The sequence below is a fragment of the Oryza glaberrima genome, chromosome 1, assembly GCF_000147395.1.
Source record: "Oryza glaberrima chromosome 1, OglaRS2, whole genome shotgun sequence".
Classification (NCBI taxonomy): domain Eukaryota; kingdom Viridiplantae; phylum Streptophyta; class Magnoliopsida; order Poales; family Poaceae; genus Oryza; species Oryza glaberrima.
In genome coordinates this window covers 18,875,963-18,891,542 of record NC_068326.1, presented here as the reverse complement: position 1 = coordinate 18,891,542, position 15,580 = coordinate 18,875,963, and the positions used below count along the sequence as shown (strand labels likewise).

General features: G+C 41.1%; 1 long non-coding RNA gene across 2 annotated transcripts; it reads left to right on the top strand.

The window, feature by feature from the left end:
• The first annotated feature begins 11,342 nt into the window (after positions 1 to 11,342).
• Positions 11,343 to 15,126, top strand: LOC127771054 (uncharacterized). 2 transcript variants are annotated; one of them, XR_008017065.1, is made up of 5 exons: positions 11,343 to 12,095; positions 12,220 to 12,318; positions 12,385 to 12,487; positions 13,555 to 13,638; positions 13,739 to 15,126. It is a non-coding gene; the product is annotated as an uncharacterized LOC127771054 (long non-coding RNA). The 2 variants fall into 2 exon arrangements; XR_008017064.1 differs by having other exon boundaries at positions 12,381 to 12,487.
• Positions 15,127 to 15,580: the final 454 nt, after the last annotated feature.

Below are 15,580 nucleotides of genomic sequence, written 5' to 3'. Positions count from 1 at the left end.
CTACCCCAGCTGCTACAAAATCAACAAGCACTTGTGACTTTATAGCTGTTCTTGAGGTATACTTCAAATCAAAAGGTAAAAGCTCCATAGCCCATTTCGCTATCCTTCCTGCTACTTCTTTGTTCATTAGCACTTCTCCTAAAGGATATGCTGATGGCATTGCTATATCATGTGCTAAAAAGTAATGTCTTAGCTTTCTTCAAGCCATCACAATTGCATAAATCATCTTTTCTACCTCCGAGTATCTTGTTTTGGGTCCCTGTAATGCCTCTAAAACAAAATAAACTGGCACTTGTCTATTTTCCTCTTCTAGTACCAAAACTGCACTTACTGTCACCGGAGTTGCTGCCACATACATCAATAAAGGTTGTCCTTTTTGCGGGCTTGCTAACGTTGGCATATCTTGCAAGTACTTTTTCAACTCATCAAAAGCTTGTTGACATTCATTCATCCACTCAAATGTATTTGCCCCTCTTAATGTCTTGAAGAAGGGTAAACCCTTTTCCGCAGATTTAGAAAGAAATCTACTCAAAGATGCCATTCGGCCTGTTAGCCTTTGCATTTCCCTTATATTCTTTTGTGGTTCCATTTGATGAATGGCTGCAATCTTGTCAGGATTTGCTTCTATTCCCCTTTTGGACACCAAAAAACCAAGCAACTTTCCTGCTCTAACACCGAAAACACACTTTTCCGGATTGAGCTTAACTGAATACTTCCTCAAGTTCTAAAATGTTTCATGTAAATCTTTGCCATGTGTAAATGCTTGTTTGCTTTTTACTACTATGTCATCTACATATGCTTCAACATTTCTGCCCAATTGTCTGGCCAAAACTTTCCCTATTAATCTTGCAAATGTCGTTCCTGCATTCTTCAAACCGAATGGCATTCTAATAAAAAAATATGTTCCAAATAGTGTTATGAATGATGTTTTTTCCTCATCTTCTTTCACCATTAAAACTTGATGATAACCGGAATATGAGTCTAGAAAACTCATTAGCCCACATCAAGCTGTGGCATCTACTAATTGATCTATTCGTGGTAAAGGAAAATCGTCTTTCGGGCATGCCTTATTAAGATCCGTAAAATCAATGCACATTCGCCGCTTTCCTATTTGCCTTTTTCACCAACACCGGGTTCGCAGGCCATTTAGGATGGATTACTTCTCTGATCACCTTGGTATTGAGCAATTTCTCAAGTTCAATCTTTGTGGCTTGCTGCCTGTCTGTCGACATTCTCCTTAATTTCTGTTTCTTCGGCTTTTGATCTAGTTTAACTGCCAAATTATGCTCAATCAGACTTCTGTCCACTCCTTGCAAATTGTTGACGTTTGATGTCTCGACTATGGTATTTGGACAGTATGGGGATCGTCGGTGCTAGGATATACGCGAGACCGAGGTAAAAGAGATGGAGGCAGGGATTTTTATACAGGTTCGGGCCCCTGAATTGTCAGGTAATAACCCTACATCCTGTTGGCCGAAGCTGGTATTGCTCTTATTCATGATAATCACACCAGTACAATATTTGGATAGCGAGTAGCTTATCTAACTGTTGTCGACATGGCGGTCTGACGATCTGACTTGTAGTCGACAACAGGGTAGCCTTCCTCCTCGAATCTGTGCCCGACGAGATCAGAGATAGCGCTTTCGTCTCTCCTGACAGTATCAGGAGACACCGTAGGGGACTAGCCGTGCTTATCCCTGAAGTCGATATCCGGCGGCGTGTCTTGGCGTATGTAGGCTTCTATGTTGTGGCTTCTATGTTGATTGTGTTGGGTGTTGATCCTCCATGGTGAGTGTCCCCCTGTCCTCCTAGGGGGGCTTATATTTATACCCATAGGTGTCCCCTTGTCCAAGTATAACTAGGGAAACCAATATGGATACAATACGAGTAGTCCTTGTCGTTTCCATGTAGAACTCTGGTTGTCTTTCCTTATCCGAAGCTCCTCATATATCCGAAGGTTGTTTCCGTATAGGACATGGTATGTGGTGGGTCCTGCCGAGATTTAGTCAACTACTATTAGGTATGTGGTATCCATAACCCTGACAGTAGCCCCCGACTTTAATGCAAATGAACGAATTCATATTCTCGACCGCTGACTATGGAGTAACTGTTATCGAGCTCAAGTGACCGTTCTCGGTGAGTTCAGAGATAACGTTAGACTTCCTTTGTCAGCCTCATGTGGGCACCTAAAGGGTTTGTCTGAGTCAATCTCCGATGCCAACCAAGAAAGTACAGAACATGCGACTAAGTCTCCCGTCTTGCTGTAATCGAGAATTTGGATTCAAGTCAAGAAATTTTATCTCGGCGGGTACACCATCTCTTCAGTTCGTATTCCTTGTCGAGATCCAGCAACCGTTCTCGAGCGATCGAGAAGGCGTAGAGTCTATGATGGAGCCTTGTCAATATTTGTCGTACTCTCCGTAGTCGATCTTGGTGTAAAACCATAGAGACATGAGGTCTTCGACAATGTCGAATGGAATTTTCCTGAAATCAATACTCAGAAAAGAATATTAGATAGAAATAGCCCCTCGAGCGAACGCTCAAAGGGTGACATGTTATAATATGTATGGAAAACTGAAAATGAATTAAATTTACAGACCAATATTTTGTATATGAGCGTCTACTCTTTTACCGACTTCGATCAGTCAGTTTGTTGAGTTATACACTCTCCCTAGCCCCCAGCCTTGTCGTCGGAGAATCGTTCTCGGATGATAAGGCTCTTGGACCTTTGACCTGCCTCGGTTGAACAAGCACTGATCCTAGCCCCCAGCCATGAAGTTGGAAAACTCAATTTCCGATTACACGGCTTGGTTAATACACACGGTGAGAACTCTTACACGACCAGATCTTACATGGTTCTTTCGTCTCTAAAGGATCCGACAAGGCCTTATCAGCTCTGGGCGTCCCCAGCCGAAGTTCCCTTAGGTTCCTCGGAGGCCTTGTCAAGACAGCGTAAAGGACAGTAGGATAGGTTTCAACGCTAGGTGTCATTGTGGTAAGGGATCTCTGGGTAAAACACTTGGCGATCTTGTGTACCTGACATCAACTTTGTTGAAGCAGGGGTAATGGGAGAATCGCTACACCTCTAGTCGAGGACCAGGTGGTAGTCGTAACCCGACCACTTAAAGTGGAAGTAGTGGGAGAAACGCTACATCGCTGGTCGAGGACCAGGCAGTAGTCGTAACTCGACCACTTAAAGTGGAAGTAGTGGGAGAAACGCTACATCGCTGGTCGAGGACCAGGCAGTAGTCGTAACTCGGCCACTTAAAATGAAAGTACTGGGAGAAACGCTACATTGCTGGTCGAGGACCAGGCAGTAGCCATAACTCGACCACTTAAAGTGAGGCGAGAGAGATCACTGCGTCTTACTGGTTCGAGAACTAGGAGTAGGAGTCTCTTAATCACCTATAGGGGCGCTAAAGTTGGTTTATTACATGTGTATCTCATGTGGCCAGCATGACTCACGCACCCAACTTGTAGCATATCTGGATGTTCGTTCGCAATCATGTCGGGTGATCAAGCCGACGGCGTTCGCGAGGAATTATCTATTAACAACCTTTTCTCGAGTAGTCCAGCGATGGTCGGCGCTATGAGATAGGTCGTCGGTCTTCGTTGGTAGGTTGGGCGCGACGACTCTGCGTTTGTCGAGATCGTTCTCGATAATGCGGTGTACTCAACCACAACCTACTCGAGTGCTCAATTGTTCCTGAAAAATATTTTCTAGAAGAGAAGATATATAGCAGGGGATATCGAGTATGTACTCAAAAACTGCATGGATCTTCTAGTATCATCAGGATATAACGAGCATATGTAAATGTCAAGGATTATGTAAACCGTAAGCAAGCATGATTTATACAGAAGAAAATAGAGCGAGCCCCCAGCATTAAACCGTAGTCGATTTAACATCGGGGACACTCGCGCAACAGATATTATATAAAAAACATGCTCTAGGTAAACGTAATAAATTATAGATTTGACAATATTGTATAGACTAGAAAAATAGGTACGGTAAATTGCATATAAATTATTGCATACCTGTGTAGATATATGCCGAATATATCTACGGAATTAGTAGATCAATTTAAAAAATCAATCCACTAATTACCTGTGTTAATGTTGTGACGACCTCGTGTGGTCAAAGCATATGCAACAGCACTGTACGTACCAATATATATGCACACACGTACATGCATGTCCGGGTAGACATGTATGTGTACTGTATGCATAGGTGTTGGGCTCTGTACAGGGACATCTGATACGCCTCCTGACGTCAGGACGTCGGCCGGTTGGCGACGTGGCAACGCACGAGTGGGCAGGAAATTTGGCCATAGCTTCCTGTTATCTCGTCTGTTGTCCTGGTCGGTTGCGATCTGCTGCTTCTACCCAGGATAACCGAGTCTGACACGAGTCAACAAAGACCCTGATATCGGACTCGATGCCGTCGTCGGTGAATATCCACTCGAGGTAGTAGATCTGGCCGAGGCTTCATGATGCATAACATCAAAACGCCGTTCTCCGCGTCGGTAACGTCTTCAAAGCTGGGTCGATTTCGAGAGATCGAATTATTGATGACGATGGTTCCGATCTCGTCGGAAGATGTACTTGGACATGTTGGATCTCCCCACAGCCGAATTCGTCGAGTAGCTTGTTGTCGGAGAGTCCATCTCTTAAACCCATCTCGTCGAAATCCTGAAGCACCAAAATCCCCCTACCTGGCGCGCCACTGTTGACGTTTGATGTCTAGACTACGGTATTTGGACAGTATGGGGATCGTCGGTGCTAGGGTATACGCGAGACTGAGGTAAAAGAGATGGAGACACGGATTTTTATACAGGTTCGGGCCCCTGAAATGTTAGGTAATAACCCTACATCCTGTTGGCCAAAGCCGGTATTGCTTTTATTCATGATAATCACACCAGTACAATATTTGGGGTAGCCTATCTAACTGTTGTCGACACGGCAGTCTGACGATCTGACTCGTAGTCGACAACAGGGTAGCCTTCCTCCTCGAATCCGTGCCCGGCGAGATCAGAGATAGCGCTTTCGTCTTTCCTGACAGTATCCGGAGACACCGTAGGGGACTAGCCGTGCTTATCCCTAAAGTCGATATCCGGCGGCGTGTCTTGGCGTATCTAGGCTTCTATGTTGATTATGTTGGGTGTTGATTCTCCATGGTGGGTGTCCCCCTGTCCTCCTAGGGGGGCTTGTATCTATACCCATAGGTGTCCCCTTGTCCAAGTAGAACTAGGGAAACCAATATGGATACAATCCGAGTAGTCCTTGTCGTTTCCACGTAGAACTCTGGTTGTCTTTCCTTATCCGGAACTCCTCATATATCCGAAGGTTGTTTCCGTATAGGACATGGTATGTGGTGGGTCCTGCCGAGATTTAGTCAACTACTATTAGGTATGTGGTATCCATAACCCTGATACAAATCATCTGGTGACCAAGCAAATACATCCATGTTGTCTCTCCAAGTTTTCTCCAAGCAAGATATATTTTCCCAGGTCGTTTTCATCCAATAGTACTTTCTTAGTTTTCCCTTCTGGGACTGGCTTTTGCATTTTCAAGTATTCACTATGTTTTTGATCAACTACATGTACCCCTTTCACGCTTGTTGTTCCTTGAAGTTCAAACTTTCTTGCCGCTAGCTGAGCACCTCGGATAGTTATCACTCCTCCCGTAAGTTTCATGCGTATGTAATTATGGTGGATGATTGCTTCAAATATGTTCATCGCTGATCTCCCAAGAATTGCATTATACCGATACGGCATGTCAACCACATCAAACACTATTTCCTCCTTTCTTACGGTGTCACCCTTGCCAAAAACAACTTGCAAAGCTATCTTGCCAAGTGCATGTACTTGTTGTCCACCAAAACCTTGTAAAGGTATTCCTGCACTAGTCAACCTGTCTTCCGGTATTTGCATTTTCTTGAAAGCATCATAAAAAAAGGGACGTAACTATATAGCTAGTGGTAGCTGGTTTGTCAAAACCAGCTACTACTCCATCTATAAGAGGCACCATCCACCTATACTTCAAATACAATTTTCTCTTAAACTACTCATCCGATCTACGGTCCGATTACACCGTTGTGTTCGTAATAATTAAATCTTTACAACAAGATCTCACATGATTATATTTTGATGAAAAGTCACAAATTACTTTTATGATATGTCTAAATTACTTTTAGATTTCACTAAGTTACTTCTTAGATATATAAAAGTAAATTCAGTAAAACCTAAAAGTAATTTACATATATTATAGAAGTAACTTAGAACAAAACGAAGGTAACTTTAGTGTGTCATTTGAAGTAAATCTGTTGTAGAGATAAAAACATGACACTATCTAGAAATTAAATTAACCAGCACAAATATATATATATATATATATAGGGTGAGACTATTCTACACCCGGAACTATTCTATACCCCCTCCCCTTTCTCATCTGTACCGCCCCTCCCGTCCCCCTCCCTCCTCCCGATTCCCCCCACCCTCCCCCTCCCGATCTATCCTGCCCCCCTCCCTCTCCCGATTCCCCCTCCCCTTCCCTCTCTCTCTCCCGACTCCCCCCCTCCTCCCGATTCCCTCTAAATTTACTTTTATGATCTTTGAAGGGTAATATCTCTCATATCATGTACTACTTTTAAAAACCGTTTGCACCATGATGTTCGAAAAAAGTGCTTATCAAAAGTAGATCCATCATGACTATATTATGACTGAATTTTAATTTTGTTACTGCAAGTAAAACACGGTGTTACTGCATGATGAACAAGACGTTACTACATCGTTCCGATACGAGAGCTAAGAAGAGAGGGGGTGGTGGGGGGAAGTCATTGGCGGGTTTGACCGAGATTTGACCGAAGTAGGGGACCTTTGACTGAGGTGGGAGGTGGGTTTTGGGCCCTTAGAAGGAGATGAGGTGGGTTGGAGGGAGGGAGGTATAGAATAGCTATTCTATACCCTGGGTGTAGAATAGGGTGAGACTATTCTACACCCGGCACCCCCCTCCCCTTTCTCATCTGTACCGCCCCTCCCCTCCCCCTCCCTCCTCCCGATTCCCCCCACCCTTCCCCTCCCGATCTATCCTGCCTCCCTCCCTCTCCCGATTCCCCCTCCCCCTCCCTCTCCCGACTCCCCCCTCCTCCTGATTCCCCCTACCCCTCCCTCTCCCTCTCCCGACTCCCCCCTCCTCCCGATTCCCTTTTTTTTCTGGTTTTTTCTTCCCAAAACATTTTTTTCTCTTTTCTAGGAAAATAAAAAATAAATTTGCCAAATTCAAAACTTGAACCCATAACCTCATAATTCAAAGCACATTCTTCTAACCAATTCACCTAATGATATTATTTGTTTCAAGAATTTTGTGAGAAAGTAATATGATTATCAATTCTAATATCTTTCACTACCACCGTAAAACAAAAAATAAAGATATGTTACTACGAAACTCATAACATGTTACTATGCTCCAATAGTAAAATTATCATAAAAGTACAGTAACACGTCACGTTACTGTAGAACACATAGGACGTTACTATAGTAACGTCGTGGTACAATTGCAGTAGACCAGGAATCGAAACAAAAATATATGGGTTAAAGCCTCACATGCTAACCATATACTTGTTACTGCACAAAAGTAGAAGTGTTACTACATAATAGGTGCATGTTACCACTTCCAAGTAGCTATGTTACTGCATGATAATTGTAGTTTTACTATGTCATTTTTACAAGATGAAAATTGAATAGGTGGGCCATAGGTAAAATCTGTAGTTGGCTTTGAGCGAGGTCTGATTGATGTAGGAGTGTTTTGAACAATTTTATACATTTGGTCAAACCATGTTACTGCATGTATATGCCCCTGTTACTGCATATTACACATTCCGTTACTGCATGTGGAGGGTTAAAGTTCAAAATGCCAATATTTGAAAAGCAATATATCACAAGATATGCATTATTTTTTAAAACCGTTTCCATCATAATGCTATAGTGCAACTGCATGTGGAGGGTTAAACTTCAAAATGCATCTACATACTCCCCTCCTCAAGAAATCGTTCTTCCTCCCTCTTCTCAAGAAAACCGGTCTCCTCCCTCCAATATAGTGTTACTGCGTGCATGTATATGACGTTACTGCACTTTTGACAGTAATATTATGGTGAATTGTAGTAAACCTGGAATTGGAACAAAAATATATAGGTTCAAAGTCTCAGATGCTAACCATATACTTGTTACTGCACAAAAGTAAAAGTGTTACTGCACGGTAGATACACGTTACTACCTGATAGTTACACATTACCGCATGTTTATGCAGTAACACTATCCAAGAACTGTAGTAAAAAAAACTTTATTACTGTAATACATATAGAGCGTTACTGCATCTTAATTTGGCAGTAACATCGTGATGAAATTGTAGTAAACCAGGAATAAAAAAATATATGGGTTAAAACAAACGAGTAAACCGAGCCAATTCCCCATATTCTTGTAGTAATGTTACCAAGTAATTGCAGTAACACACTATGTTACTATGAAACTTATAATCATTACTACATCTTGTAGCAACGACATGATGTGATTGCAGTAACGCAAAACATGCACTAGTAACACCTTTTGATATACTATTACTGCTTGTAGAGAGTTAAATTTTTAAGAACAAATCTTTGAAGGGCAATATCTCTCATATCATGTACTACTTTTAAAAACTGTTTGCACCATGATGTTCGAAAAAAAGTGCTTATCAAAAGTAGATCCATCATGACTATATTATGACTTAATTTTAATTTTGTTACTGCAAGTAAAACACGGTGTTACTGCACAATGAACAAGACGTTACTACGTCATTCCGATACGAGAGCTAAGAAGAGAGGGGGTGATGGGGGAAGTTATTGGCGGGTTTGACCGAGATTTGACCGACGTGGGGGACCTTTAACTAGCCTTTGACTGAGGTGGGAGGTGGGTTTTGGGCCCTTAGAAGTAGATGAGGTGGGTTGGAGGGAGGGGGGGTGTAGAATAGCTATTCTATACCCCGGGTGTAGAATAGTTTTTCTATATGGTGCACCTGCTAAGTACATACGGTTTGGAAAGTGAAAACACCTGCATGCATGCACACATTTGGAAACATCAATTCTGCGTATTTAATAAGTTGGCATGAATGTTGTTCGGTTGGCAATTGGTTTCCATATATTTGTCAACGGAAATCATGGAGTTGCGGTTTATTTGGTAATGATACAATCGTGTATATGGTAATATACTCCGAAATTTTGGGACAAAAGTATATGGAAATCCAAGTATACGTATACGGTGCAGTTGTAATCTAAGTATACGGAAATCGAAGTATATGGAAATCTAAGTATATGGAAATCGAAGTATATATATGGAAATCTAAGTATACGGAAATCAAAGTATATGGAAATCTAAGTATATGGAATCTAAGTATACGAAATCTAAGTATAAGGAAATCGATATATATGGAATCTAAGTATAAGGAAATCGATCGATGTATATGGAATCTAAGTATATGGTATGACTATGTACACGTAACTAAATTAGTCCGTAGGACTTTCCAAATACAAAAAATGTTTATACTTATTAATGGAATGTAATAGCTATGCATGGAATGTAGTAGGTACCCATTTAAACATGTATATTTATTTTTCCCTGAAAAAAAAACATGTATATTTGGTATATACCCATTTTAAAAAAAAGTATTGCGTATATGTACCCATGCATAGAAATTGTTTTTGGAAAAGGGCCCACGACACACACTTGGGGCCACTTAGCCTTTCTTTCCGAGTTTACTCAACAGTTTTCTACAAATTATTAGATGAATTGTTTAGTTGTTTTCAAAATGTGAGTTAAATGTTTTAAAATTTGAGATGAGAGTTTCTAATTTTGGTTGAATTTTTCTAAATGTTTCTAAGTGATTGGCACCCTAATTTCGAATCCCGATACAAGTGCAAATTAGCAAAACCAATTAGATAAGAGTTCGATCCGGGTTATGTACATCCTGTGTGTGGTTGGGTATATGCTTTTCCCTTTTGACTTAATCAATAATTATGGTAGAGATTTAGAGAAAACGATCGAATGACACATTGAATAATCAACATTAGGGCATGTTCAATGGTAAAGACGGGTATGGTCTCTTAAACAATACAAGACTATTTAGAAACCATATCTTTACAATAGTTGAGACAACAAAGGCTCTAATCATTAACTCAAAAAATATTCCTTTTGTTAGTATTCTTTCTATATTTATATCCTCATGCAACCATATTTCCATATTGTAGTGACTAAGAGTCGTTGTTAAGCCGTTGTCATGCATAACAACAATGTTTTGTTTCTTCTCTTTCTCTTTCCTCCATGTCAACAAGTATTCCTAATTAGCAACGCTAAAAGACCACTATTAACAACCATTGTACATGCCCTTATATTTCTAACTAATTTCTAGCTATCCTGTCGGTAATGCAGCCGTGCATATATATTTTTTGGATTGGATACGGAAATACAGAAAGGGGTGGTAACTAAAGTGCAGTAAACATTGTTTCAAGATAGATGCCACTAATTTTTACACTGTATTTTGTAACTTGTAAATATCAAACTCCACAAGTGATGCTTAGTTCTCCGATATGACTTCATTTCTGGCATATACCCTTCATTTGGTTGATATGTGCAGTAGACATGCTCTCAGCATTTGGATGAGCAATTTTGCCGTGATTGTGTGATCTTGAATTTGATCGCTAGGAGGATGAACGAGCAACTTATTAGGAGGATCCGCTCCCATCTTGAGGTCTTGATTACCAAGGGAAATTGTTTACACTAAACCTGAAAAAAAAGGTAGAACTGATACATGTCAGGATATAAAAATAGATTGAAACAAATTACCCATGAACCACGCCAGCGACCGGCTATGGCAGCGACGAACCTCGTGGATGACCGACAGAGACAACAACGTATCTCATGGACGACCGATGACGACGTCGTAGCGTCAAAGCTTGCCGATGACTGCCGACGGCGAAGAACCTCGCAGAGTATGACTGGCAACAATGCGGCAGTGACTAATTAACCTCACGGATGACCGGCAGCGTAATGACATTGAAGCTTGCAGCAGCGCGGAGCAACGGCAGGACGTACTTATACCGGCATATAATTTAATAAATTCTAAAATTTGGAATCCAACGGGATATATACAGAGTATATCTATATATATACACAGAAAAAATGAAACGTCTAAATTCATATACATGCAAAGAAATCAATCCAATGTAATTAATGGCCTTGATCTATATATACTCTATAGTTCAATAAATGGTTTCACTCATCACTCGTTCTTTCATTCCTCGTAGAACGGTCCAGATTAACTCGTGAAATCCGGACGGCAGACACCTGCGCCGCATCCCCAATCCCGCTCCCGCACGCGCTGACGCCGGAAACTGCTCCGCCATCAGCGCTCCCCTCCCCAACAGCCTCGCCGATCTGCCCCGCACGTCGTCAAGGGTGCCGGCTCGCCGCAGTCTACATCGCCGCCCACTCCGTCGTCATCGAATCCGTCCTCGGGCAGGAATCACGTCGCCGCCGGTGCCCTCCGCGCCGATCTATTCCTCACCGCCACCGATCCCCGCTGCCGGCTCGCCCTCCACCGACCCCCCGCCGGAAGCCCTTCTGTCGCCAGGTCTCCGCCGATGCATTCCACGCCGAGTTGCTCCTCGCCACCACCGATCCCTGCTGCCAGGTCGCTGCCGACGCCTTCCGCACCGAGCTGCTCCTTGCCGCGCCGCCACGGCGACGACGATAGACTCCTCAGCAAATTGCTCCTGCCGACCACCTAGCTAGCTAGCTAACGTCTCGACGATGTGTTTGTGGCTAGCTAGAGCTCTGATGCGGCAGCTTGTATGGTGTGGCTAGAAGACGACGACGCAGCGTGTGCGAGAGGATGGGAGTCACAAGCTCCAGCCTTATGGGAGGGGAAGGAGCATAAAAAAAAATTGAGGGATGAAAAGAGAAATAAAAAGTTAAAAACAGAGAGAAGACAAAATAGAAAAAAATTTGGAAGATTGGAAGAGAGATTTAGAAAATTTAATTCAGTGGCACATGACCGTTGTTCTAAAGGTAAATAAGCATGATTTTCTACTTGTATATTGCAATTGTTAATCGGTTGATGAAAGGACTCCAAAATCTCAGTATCAAGTTATACTAATAGCATCACTGCATTTCAACGGTCATGATCATGCAGATAGGCCTGCAGTTCGCTACCGAGGTGCAGGATAGCTAGGAAGGAGATAACTGGAGCAGTACTTGTGTCATAGACTGATAGACAGTGCCGATCGACGAGGTGAGCTCTTAATTTGTAGTTTCATATGTAACTGCATTATCTGATTATTGTCAGTTCATCAGACAGTTGCATCGAGGATACTGGGCTTTTGGTCCCATAGCTTCAAACAAAAAGACCGCTTTGTAGTTTCAATCTGAAAATCCATTTTCGTTGGTCCCATGCGGTGAAGGTAAAGACAGTTTGACCTATTGTTTCTGCTATTGTTAATATGTACAAGGTGCTATCGGTGCTTATATGAACATATGCTATCAGTTATACATATCAACTATCTGTTTATTTTCGCTTTCCCAAATGATGAATACTATATGTTCCATGGCATTTTACAGGGCACTTTTTGGAGAAACCATAGTAATACACTTGTATGTTTATTATTGTGGGTTAACTGCATAATTTACGTTCGGACTTGTTCCCTGTAAAGCCAACATAGCTGGACTTTGTATTCGAAATACCGATAGCCATCTAAAACTTGGCCAACATTGTTTCAGATTTATGGGTCAAATATTTTTCCATTTTTTCCAGCATTTGGTTGTTTCTTGTTGTTATTTGAGATTTATAGGACTCGTCTTGATCTGGGTGAAATGCTTAATTGATGTAAAATTTGACCTTAAATTGCAGCCATTATCCAGTCAATCTTGCACAGAAGTACTGGTAGTACTGTTGAGCTATAAAATACAGCTCATAAGAAGTTTATTTTTTTCACATTTCTCATAACTTTGTCGATTTACTCGGTAATTGTGCATAAGACTGAAGACCCTTTCCCAGTAACTGGTCTACATGAACCTTTGTCAAAGCTGCTAAGCCTTTTCAACAAGTTGGATCTGCAAACTGATAATCATCTGAGAAAATATTAGGCACAATTATTAGACTCAAGTAAGAGTGTCTCGTTACCCATATTTGTCTATATGATTCAAGAATTCAAAATATTTGTAGCCACTGAATCCTTATTAATACTTTTCTATTCTTCTATGTAGACTTTACATATATATACTAACCCTCTACTGACTGGAGGGGTGCTTTGATCTTTGCATATAATGACCCTGTACTAATTTGTTCTGGACTAGCATAATTAGTATAAATGGTAATACTGTTCTACATATTTATATGCCTTTTCGCATGAAACTGTTGTGTTTCTTATTTAGGAGCTCCATAGCATTGGTGCTCTGAGCACTTAAATGCCAGCATAGAACTCAATTCAAGTACTTGAGTGATTTGATTGTCTGTCTTGAATCTTATTAGAAAATTGGGCTCCACTCTGCGCCGGCAACCCCGGCGGGCAACCTCTGCACGGCCACCTCCCCCGTCGTCTGGTCTCCACCACCGGTAAGAAATTGCAGAACCCCACGTTTAATTTAATTAAAGATCTTTTCTATTCAGAGCTGCAGATTAGGTGTTTAATTTCTTCATGGCACCCTTTATGCAGAAGGAATTACTCAAATCAGGTATGTCTTTATTCCTATTATTACCTACTCATGTACTCTTGTTCGTATCTTCTGACTGAATTCAGAATGTATTATCAGATCGATTGCTTCAGTAAATTTTATGTTACATAACCAATTGAATGAAGTTTGTATCCATATGGTGGAACCTGGGTTGTTCCAAGATGAATGACTGGGTTACTCGCTCAGAAAATTATCAACTGAAATTCTCACCAAACCACCATACTTAACATGGAGAAGCAAAATATTTTAATGCCGGCTGAATTTACATGCTTCACATTAATCTCTTATGGTCAATGTGTTGTTGCAACCTATGCTGAAAATAATGCCCCTTCCCACCTTGATTCCTTTACTATATTGGGTTATTATTGCAAGGTGTACAACTTAAGGGGTCCAATCTGCACTGTATCTTGTACATGTCATAAATTAGTAGGTTACAGCTTCCTGCAAATAGTCGTTTTCAATGGATGTTCCTGATAATTGCACTTAGTGATTCCCCTTAATCATTGAATGTGAGAGGTTTTTAATTTATTTAATGTGAAAATAGATTTATTTCCCATGTGAACTATTAACTGTGACAGTTTCAATGTTGAGGCAAATTGCTGACTTTCTCAAAACAGCTATGCGATAGTAAGCTAAACACATACATGGAGTATTGTTCTTTGTACATTTAGCTAGGATAGCAACCGTGCTAGCAGCTCTTACTCAAATCTGATATAACTTTCAGTATACTGTTAAACTTTGAGTCATTTATATGCGTGGAGTGCAAACTTAAGTTTATTATTTATATGCCCTGGAGCGTATACTGAAATTTATTATTTATATGCCCTTGCTTTTATATTCAGCCATCACGTTTTGCTAATAACTGTTTTATATCCTTACTCGTACTGTCGGCTCATATCAGACACAAGTGAAGCTATTTGAGGGATCACTAGCTGTACCAATTTCTTTCCAGTTACATTGGTGAACAAAATTGATATAGGTACTGCAACTAGATTGTCACGCCCGGAATTTCTATCCAAAATTCCAAACGCTTACATGTGTGTTAAACCCTCGTCCAGGAATCAACCGAGGCACACAATAACAAATTGATAATAGAGTACAAATAAATAACTATTTAATATTCGCAAATAATAAATTATTACAGAGGTAGATAGTTCCTCTCAAAGAATAACCTTCTACGCAGCGGAAAAAAAATAAAACTATGACAAACTACGGAACAGCTATGGCGACTCCACTCCACAGGCATCTTAACCAGAACAAGCTCAATCCTTCGGATCATCACCTTCGCTGAAATACTCCTCTTCTGATGATTTAATATTGCAAGAATGAGCATATGACATACTCAACAAGCCACACAGCAAATATGCAAGTGCACAGGATAACAAAGGATGGCATAATATAGCTCATTTGCATAACAGCATTTAACAAATATTTAAGAGAATAGTAAAACAGTTGTATAATTAATCAATATTAAATAAACACCATACAACACACCCGTGTTGCATAGGCCCAACCTCATTTGAACAACCAACCCCAGTTGAACAAATTAAACCTCCAAACTAGGAATATACCATTCCAAACCAGGAGTTACATTAACTAACACCGTTACCATTTAATGTGTAATATGAGACTAATCACGAAAAACATTGCTCAACTCACCCATAACCGCGGGTACGGCTATTCGAATAGATTAAACTCTGATCAGAGGTGTACCACTGTACCCACAAGACACAATCCCACAACATGTTACCATGCGCCTTAGTACCACCACGGTACCTCGGAAAAGAACTGTGACAATACCCCTCGCACAACACAACTCACCA